Here is a 10,888-nt window from a genome sequence, read left to right as displayed (position 1 = left end):
ATTAAGAAAGTTCCAAGAACAACAAAAAAATCAACGTCAACAATTGAATATTTTATGCTAACTTTTTCCGAGGTTCATTTATATATAAAGCAATCTTCTATCATATCCTTACAAAGCGAGATAACGAGAGAAATTAAATCTCAACCTTTACGAAATTAATATCAAACATCAAACTTGTACGGAAATATGAACACTAATGCTTGGAACACCAATGTTAATGCCATAGATCATTTTGAACCTCGCCACAACGACAACTGTTTCATGACACATCAAAATTTTATATTGAAGTGTGTGATATACTCCACAAAATTTTGCAACCTTCAAAATGAAAAAAATAATAAATATCAATTTTCGGTATTGGTCTTAAAGAATGCAATTGAGAAGATATGTGGTACTTTTGAAGCAGAGTTCATAATTTTTAAATCAACACATCCATTTCTAAAAATTTGTTGAATCCTATAAAATCTCATGAATCCATAAAAGTCCTTCCAAATCTTATAAAATCTTATGATATAATCCTTTGAAATCCAAATTACAAATCTTGATAGTCTTTTAAAATCTTAAAAGTCATTAAAATCTTGCACAATCTTTTAAAATCCACAAGACTTTTTATAAAAAAAAATCGTCTCTTAAAATCCTAATCCAATAGACCCCCTAAATTATACAAAATAAAAAGAAAGCCATAAAAACCATTTTGGTGTTTCAAATTATTAGGGACAAATTATAATTAGGGACAAATTCTTTTTCCCATGCATATAATTGTCTTTAAATGTCAAGGACCTAATTGTCTTTTTTGAAATCATAACATCATTGGAAATCATTTTTTGGATGGTGATTCAAACATGAATTAAGTAAGTTGTCCTAATTTATTTTGTCAAAAAAGAAAAAAAGGGGTCCTAATTTATATTTCTCGTAGAGTAAAAGTTGTCCTAATTTATTTTTCCAACCAAATTGGGTCGATCTTCAAATTTTTCTTTAGGTAAATTAAGTCTTTCAATTTTTTAATAATCGAAATGAATTAACTAGATTACAAAGATATTCCAACCCATGATATACAACATACTAATATTCATTACCAAGTACCGCTTAGCATATAAACCAGGATCAAGATAAAGCTTTGATACATTAATTTTCAACATTTTACCGTTTCCTAATATGTTTCTATGTTCCTCTTGTGCATGCATGCTGTCATTTTTAATTTGTTGTACGTTCGTTTAATTCCCCTTCATTCCGTTGCGTCTTTTTGACTACTTATGCTTAATTCTTCAACAAGATTAACCAAAGTCTATTTTACATATTTTTCTTACATGATTTGTAAGAAAACAATCTTCTGACCAAATGGTTAAGGAAATTGTTTAGAATCTACAAAATTAATATTTCTCCTATATTGTACCATTGTACGTCCTTCATTGTCGATGCTTTGAGTTAAGAGACAAGAGTTAGATGGTGAGGAGTGATGTCACGGAAATCATAAGATGTGATGTGGTCATTCCCACGTATTCCGGTTGCATGAACTTTAATTTGAAAATCCAACATTTCATTTTGTCATATTGTTTTGGGTCCATGTGCATCTCTTCCCTTCAATGTGTCTCACGTTTTGTTCTGTTTAATATTTTCTATGCATACTATCTTTACCCTTTAATGTTAGTGAGTGAATGTTTGTTATCACACTAAGTATCACCGTTATTTTGAAGAAGTTGCAAAGTATAATTTTTGGAAAATCACGGTAGATCGTCGTGATTTTTACATATCTACTGTGATACCAAAGATAAACCGAGTATTGTGAAACCGTTAACCCTCAAAACTGCATGCATCACATAAAAAAACATAAAATTTAACCTAACAATTCATAAATTTGGCATGTGTGTTGCTTCCGTACATCAATTTACATGAAACCTTAACGTAGACAAGTTCAATAATTGATTTTAGGGTTTTGTTAACAAGTGCATTTAGGTACTCTTTAAGCATTCTAAATTAAGGGGGATGTATTGGATTAGGATTCTAAGAGATTTTAAAAGACTTTTTAATTATGAAAAAGTCTTGTGGTATTCAATCAAGACTCTTTGCAATTTAAAAAAAGTCTTGTGGTATTCAATCAAGATTCTTTGTCATTTTAAAAAAGTCTTGAGGTATTCAATTAAGACTTTTCATCACTTAAAAAAGTCTCATGGTATTCAAAATCATTCAAATTTCAAAGGATTGTTTAATAAATTAGATTTTGATGGATTTTGTGAGATTATCTAGTGAAATTTTAACAAAAAAAAGTCTTTCATGAAGACATAAGATTTCTTGAGATTGTTTTTCTTTAAAAAATTTTACTATCTCTTTCTTATCCCTTCTTCTTTCTCTCTTCTCCCTTCCCTCTCTCCCCTCTCTTTTCTCCCTCTCTCTCTCTCTCTCTCTCTCTCTCTCTCTCTCTCTCTCCCTTCTCTCTTGTCTCTCTCTCTCTCTTATCCCGTCTCTCTCTCTCTCTCTCTCTCTCTCTCTCTCTCTCTCTCTCTCTCTCTCCTCTCTCTCTCTCCTCTTTCTCTCTCTCTTCTCCCTTTATCTTCTCTATTTTCTCCCTTCTCTCCTTCCTCTCTTCCCCCTCTCTCTATCTCTCATAAAAATAAAATAAAAAATAAGAGCATGTATTCAAAATATTATGATAGCGAGTGTGTTGTAATCATTTCTTTTCAATGAGTCTTTAAAATTCATAAAATCTTTTGAAATCTTATAAATCCATAAAATCCTTTAAAATCCTTTAAAATCTTAGAGTAGTGCTATATGTCCGGACAAATATTATCCCGAGGAAACCACGATCGATTATTGGCCAATTACAATTGTTTTTTCCGTAAATCGGGGAGGGGAGTTGTGTAAGTTAGGAAAGTTACATAGCAAAAACACGCTCGTGATATTCTCGGGAAATATTGTGTCGGGATAACAAGCATTTTCCAAAATCTTATGATGTAAATCCATTGAAATTCAAATTGAAAATCCCGATTGTCTTTTAAAATCATGAAAGTCATTAAAATCCTACAAAGTCTTTTAAAATCTTTGAGACTTTTTTAAGCAAAAATTGTCCTTCAAAATCATAATCCAATACACCCCCTAAGTAATTATTCTTTAAAAATGTTAAAGTTTTCAATTTTCAATGCACGATTACGCAAACTTTTATAAAAAGTTATTATTTTAGGTTCTTAACTAGTGCCCCGAGGCACCGATTAACATTTCCTTGATTTTATTGGAATTCATTCAACCTTTATATTTTTGGATCTGCTTCGAAATTAATGCGAGATGCCATTCAAATGAAATTGCCACCTGAAAGAAGAGATACTAATGGAGAAAATCTTTCGCGAATACAATCGTAAATTAATATTGTTAAGCACATCCTCACATGAAATGAAAAAAATTAAGAAAAAGTATTTAGTCATATCAATTGATATTATTTAATTTTATTCACTTTTTTTTATAGTTTTGTGTGTGTGCTGAAATATATTTATTTGAGTTTGTGCCAGAGCAAGTATATTTCGATACAAATGTTGGACCATTTTATGTAGAGGAAAACGTGCAAATTGATTTTATTAAGGATCATTCAATTGATGATAACCAATAATTGCCTCAGGTGAAGATGAATAATACACATCTAGAGGTATAATGGTTTCGGTTTTCAATAAAAAATGTGAGAAACAATAAAATCTACATTGGTTCGGTTTTGTTCGATTTTCATTGTTTTTAAAAAAATGGAATCAAACCAAACCAAGATTTACATCCGTACTAAGATTTACATCCAGACTCGGGTAACATTAAGTCAAGATAATAATATCAATTTTCATTGTTCACAAATTCATCATTTTTGTTTTTAGCGAATTTGGATTTGTATTGTATCGATGTACTTTATCAATTTGAATGAATGAATATCGTTTATTTTTGTCAAAAAAAAATCAATTTTGCTACTCTCTATGGTGCTGCTATAGCTGCTATTTATTCAAATTTGACTATTTGTTCGAATTCAGCAATGCAATGACAACACCTATTACGTATCGTAGAATAATAACAATTTGTTCAATTCCCTCAAAAAAAAAAAAAACAATTTGTTCAAATTTAGCGATGCAATGACAACACCTTCATTGTCATTTGTAGGGTGGATCAGGTTATGCAAGACAAATAACATTTGAGCACATTGTGCTTGTCAATGTTATGAACCCGATAATAATAGATCAAGCATACATTCTTAGTACACTCGGTACATATTTCACTCTAAATTATTATTCATATATTTATATATTGTCATTTCAACAAAGTATTATTTCACCGTTGGCTAGTGTTATACATCATATTTATATATGCGTTGAATTTTGTTGTAATTATCGGGATACAACCGTGTCGGTGAAAGATGTGACATATCGAGGATTTACCGGAACTTCTTCTAGTGATATAGCAATTGATTTAAAATGCAGTTCTTTCCGGTTGTTTTAAGATTATATTGGATCAAAATAACATTGTTTCGCACAACCGGGAAAGAAGACTTCCTCTTTTTGTAGAAATGCTCATGGAATAGTTAGAAATACTATTCCAAGTGTCCCTTGCCTATCTAATTAATGTTGTATTGGCCTCCATAATGTGGAGAAGAAGGAAAAAAACTATTTAAAAGTGTATCATTAATTAAGTTATAATGAAAGGTGGCATTTACCATGGGAAAGGTGAATCCTTTCCCACCATGGAAAAGTTTTTTTGAACCATTAGATCAAATGAAGACTATATTCTTATCATATTCTCTCCACACTATATTATTTTTACACTGTTACACCACCCTTGTCTCTCCTCCATGTCCCCACTCACCCACCAAGAACATCAACTTCACCACCAACACCAACGCCGCTCTCCCGGACCTCACAACCTTATCCTTCTTGTTGCATCCGTCAACAAAGACTATTATTCCTTCTTGTTGGATCCTGTTTTCTTAAGCACATCATTAGCAAAGCCTTTAACAGCAGCAACATATAGTTTAAGCAAAGTTTCGAGTTTATGAAGCACCAATAAAAACAGTGAGATTAACAAGAGACGAGAAAACAAAATGGTGAAACAATGCCAAAGTTATTAAGAGAAGGTGATTTAGTTGTTTGTCCCGAAGGAACAACATATAGAGAACCATATTTGTTAAGGTTAAGTTCATTGATTGCTGAGTTGGTTAATGAGATATAGTGCCTGTGGCAATGAATACTCATGTCGGCATGTTTTATGGGACCACAACAAGCAGATTAAAGTGTTTGGATCCTATTTTTTTCTTGATGAATCCTAAGCCAAGATATCATCGGGGCCGTCCCTAAGAATTCAGTAGGCTCGGCTACGGGAATGAAAAGAGGTCGGTGATAAAATCAAAACGTATTTTTTTTAAAAGAGCAATGTTCTATTTATATTTTTTAGAAGATAAATATAAGGTGCCGTATATATGCGGTACACCCAAAAGTGAAAATGACTACCGTAAACATGAGGAACCCCCACCTAACACCAAAAGCAAGAGGACCTAATTCTAATAGGCCTAAAAGGTTAAAACAAGGGGACAAAAAATGGCTGGGGGTATTAAAAAAAATTGGAGGGCAGTAGTACTAGTGAGTGTTAATTTTTTTGAGGCCCAACTCTGTTGAGCCGTTTGCACCCCCTCGGGGCCGGGCCTGGATATCATATTCAAATTCTTGGGAATGATGGTGTGTGGGTTTGAGATTTGAGAGAGAAAGGGGGAAATTAATTAAAAGTTATAATGAAATGATATAATTGATATTTCTTGTTAATTTTTGTTTTTGAGTGTTATAATTAAATGATAGAAAGATGAATGAGGAATTAGAAAACAAGGTATATTTGGTTTCCGACGAGATTCCGGTGAGATTGAGTTAGTTGCATATGGTTGAAGAAAAATAGAAGAGTAGGATGATGGTGTGAGAAAATATAGTGTTGAGAGACTATCATAATATCATGTTCCTTACTTAATCTAATGGTTCAAAAAAATTTCCCATGGTGGGAAAGGATTCACCTTTCCCATGGTAAATGCCACCTTGTTGTTGAGAGGTATATCAAAATTCCTCCGCAACTTAGAGGTAGATTACTGGTGTAGATTGTAGAATGCTTAATTATATGCAAAAAAAGGCACGAATTTATTATATATGTGCACCCATCTTAGAAGAATGTAATTGATTGATAAAAAAAAAATGTAATTGATTGATAAAAGAAAAGTAGAATTTAATTGAGTAAATTTTATTTTCATTATGTATTGTATTCTATTTGATTTTCTCGATTGTTTATGTCTCCCCTCGGGAAAAAAAGTACGTATCTCTTCTCTATTATATATATTTGCCTTAATTTTTTTGAAAAGTACACTTGGCACTCTTCTATGTTAAACTTCATTTAATGTATTACACACCTAAGCATCGCTAATACACATGTGCACTTCATCATCTAATTGTAGCTTGCCATTTATATATATTTGCCTTAATTTTTTTGAAAAGTACACTTGGCACTCTTCTATGTTAAACTTCATTTAATGTATTACACACCTAAGCATCACTAATACACATGTGCACTTCATCATCTAATTGTAGCTTGATTATTGGCTATTGATAAATCATTGTTACATATTAACACATGTTTGACCTTGCCATTTATTACAATTGATACCGATATGAATGCCAATACAAAAGTGGCATCCTATAAGAATATGCTCTCTATTGAACCTACAACCATTTCATTTTGTATGTGTATTTCCACTAATCAAACAATCACCCTTTAATGTCCATAAATGTCTTATCATTACGTGTGAAAAAAGTTCTAAATTAAGATCCGCATCAACAATTGTACTCGCTCAATTTTTCTCTATAAATATTAGTTCAACTTTCACCATTTCATATTCATTCAAAGAATTCAGAATTCTTTCCAAATATCGTAACGAAAGTTGTATATGATCGTGGTTCGGGTAAAAAGGTGTTTTCATTTATACTATTTTCTCGTTGGTTTTCTCTCATTGTATTGTTTTTATTTGATAGTATTATCTATCTTTTTTTTAATTCACTTATAAATACTAGATTTCTTTATCAAAATCTAAGGATTATGGATCTAATATGTAACGTGGAGGCTAGACCTAGCAACTAGACATCTAAATTTTGAACTCACACCTTTCAAGCGATCATTTGATATCGGGATCAACACGTAGCAGCAGTACAATTTCGTCCAAGAATTTTTGAAGAATATTAAGATCGAGAAGGATTGATAAGGAACTATGAAACATGGATATTTTTTTCTTTCTATGAAACATGAATATAAACACGTACTAATGTTCTTTTTAGTGTTTCTTGTCATTATCATCAAGTTGTTTGTTGGTAATTTTTTTTTGGCTGAAATATATAATTTAGTTTTTTTTTGAAGGAATAATTTAGTTGTTTCTCCTTAAGAAAATAATTTGGTCGTTTCAAATTATAATTTTGACATAATTTAACATAACAAAACCTAACAGTCAAATTATCTGTGGTAGAATTGATACGTTAATGTTGTTGGTTTTTTTTTTTGAAGGAATGTTGTTGGTTGGTTTTTATTGTCTTTGTTTATTTTTTTATATTTTTTAATTATATTTTAAAACAAAGCAATTTGATTAGATGCACCAATAAAACAAAGATTTGATATATCAATAAAAAAAATTGTTGGTATATACAAGTTAACTCATTCACTATATACGAAATTACGAATCTATATTATTATAAAGATAAAAAAAAATAGTACACGTGATATATCAAAGATTTGCTTACAAGACTTAATTGCTCTTAATTCTTCATTTGTAAATTTCCTACAATATACACGTTACTTCTTTTTTGTTATTATTACTTACTCATATTAATTTAGTAATTTTTATGAACATTCAAAATCAAATCAAGAAAGAGAAGATTTTCACGTGCCAAAGCAATTGTCCTTTTTTACGGTGCAAATTTTATAATTTTTTTCAATCATTTCTATACATGCTAAAAATTCAATTAATAATCTTAAACAAAATAAAAAAAAAATAATATCTACTTCGAATCTCTATAATAAACAAAAGGCATGCACAACAAAAATAAATCAAAATAGGTGAATAATTATTGATTTAAATTGTACTAGAAAAAAACTGATTATGATTTTATTATACAGTTTCAACTCTATTTTATTACTCAATTATAACTTAATCGTTGTATTTTCTTCATGATTTTTTTAATCTGTGAAAATAATATCCTAAGTAAATAGAAAATCCCTGAGGAGGTTTGGTTTGGTCCTCCTCCTCTTTGTTTTGTTGTTCCTCTTTTTCTTTGGTAATATATTTTGGGTTGCCCCTGGCTCCTTGCTAGGCTTCCCTCCCTTTGTTTAAAAAAAAAGTAAATAGAAAATCATTTTTACGTATTAAACCAAACCCAATAAAAAAAATTATTAGCTTTTCAACTAAAATTTAACATCCTACGAAAAATTTAATAAAATAATTTTCCAAAAATTTGTTTTAATTTTTGGAAAAATAAATCAAGGTAGGCAAATTTTCCAATCAAACTTATTAGGCCATATTTTGTTAAAAAAATGAACATGCAAGAATTTTGGTTAATAAATATACATTATCACTGCAAGAATTTTGTTTTGAATGAAAATTATATGCATTGATTTTAGTTGATTACATAATATGCATGATCAAAGATAATTCATAACACATTTACCTTCAATTCCTTAATGGTGATCATCATTTACCTTCAATTCCTTTTTCCTTTAAAAAATAATTTGTTCAATTCCTTCAACATGATAAATGGATGATTTGCGTTTTTAATTATAGGTTTAATGTTCAATAATCTACTAGCCTTTTTCCCTATATATAGTCGATCCATCTTACATCATTTTCACTTGCTTATTCATTTCATACGATCTTATTACCTTTAAAAAAATTGCAATGGTACAATACACATGTTCCATTTCCGTTGTTTCTAAATATGAATCAACCATTAACGTTAGAAAAAAATTAATCAAACAACGTGTTTTACTTCTCTTGCTTGAAACAGAAATTTTATAACATCAAATAAAATGTATACTTAAAATAAATGAAGGATTAAATGATAATGAAAATTCATGAATGAGTTTGACTGAAAAATAACCGTTAAAATAAAGCTTAATTCTATCAAAAAAAATAAAGCTTAATGAATTTTTTTTTAAAATAAAGCTTTTAAAAATATCCAAATAAGAACAATTACATTGGACAAATCCTTTTGCTTAGTAATATTTGTTTTTTGGTACATTTTACTTAGTATTTTAATCTCAACAAGAGTGCACCAAAGATCCTATGCAAATCTTCTTTCATTTTTTATTTCACTAAGATAAAAAATAAAATGATGTTAACCCTTTAGCGCCGATTAAGGATCCATTTCCTAAAAAGAAATACCCATTTATTACCAAAAAAAATTGTGAAGAAAAAATATTTATGAGTTGATTATTGTTTGTTAATATTACCAAGTTTACTCCGCTAAAAAAACAAAAAATTACCAAAAATAATAACAATCACATTTGGATTGAATCCGTGTGAGACGCACCAAAATATAAAGTTTTTTTAATTGTTTTTCTTAAAAAAAATTGGTATATGCAAATTTCACAATTGTAAACAAATAAAAAAATAGCTTCATTTTTTTCAATTAAAAACTAATAGAATTTTTTATCACTTATTAATCATGTTTCAAAAGCAACCATTAAATTATCATCATTGTTTGATTTCTCAACCAATCAAATGGAGTCATGTACTCTTTGCCTTAACTTTCTACCAGTTAGAGTAACTAAATCATCATATGTTTCAATCATACACGTATTTGTTAACAAGTAAGTCAAATATATATATATATATATATATATATATATATATATATATATATATATATATATATATATGTACAACAAATATAACTTTCTAACATGCAAAATCTTAAATGTTTTTCTATAAACTTTCAACAAATTATCATCATTGTTTGATTTCTCAACCAATCAAATGGAGTCATGTACTATTTGCCTTAACTTTCTACCAATTAGAGTAACTAAATCATCATAGGTTTCAATCATACACGTATTTGTTAACAAATAAGTCAAATATATATATAGGTACAACAAATTAATATAACTTTCTAACATGCAAAATCTTAAATGATATGAAATGTATCATTGATGTCATTACAAGAACCATTGAATTGCCTCTCAAAAAAAAAAAAAAGAACAATTGAATTGCTTCTAAAATGCAAGGACCATTGAGTACGAGTATATGATATAACATAATGAGTATGTGTAACATTCCAATTTGAGTATTAAGAATTTAAAACTTTTTCAACTCAAATGGAGTTTTACTTTAAGATTTCAACTGAAAACTTCATATAAATGACTTTGAATAACTTTATTTAGAAGAAAGATTTACAAAATATTTACATTTACATAAAAGACACATTTAAAAATACAATGGATAATGAGACCCTAAACTAGGCTCTACCGTGATCCGGCCTCTGATGATACTTTGAAAATTATTTATACCTAAAAAATAGAATTAAACATGGGGTGAGAGTATGAGTGTATGTTATTGCAAGGACCTTTGAATTGCTTCTAAAATTTAATTAATTCAAATTATTTCTGGTCAATTTGTTTTGCTAAAAAAAAAAAAAAAACGGGTCCTAAAAATTTGTCGATTATATAGTTGATTTAATTATAATTCTACGAAGAGTGTCATTTTATTTTTCTACAAAAGATGCAAAATCATCTTAGCATTTAATAAAATATCAATTGTCTAATTAAATGTATTTATTGGTTTTCTTTGATTGTGTTTTTTCGATGATGTTAGAGGTTCTTGGTACAAACTCGGATGAAGAAGAAAAGAATTAATTTTGTTTTG

The sequence above is a fragment of the Medicago sativa genome, chromosome 8 (assembly GCF_051527215.1).
Source record: "Medicago sativa cultivar Bolivia chromosome 8, Bolivia_mono, whole genome shotgun sequence".
Classification (NCBI taxonomy): domain Eukaryota; kingdom Viridiplantae; phylum Streptophyta; class Magnoliopsida; order Fabales; family Fabaceae; genus Medicago; species Medicago sativa.
This window is presented reverse-complemented; position numbering follows the sequence as displayed.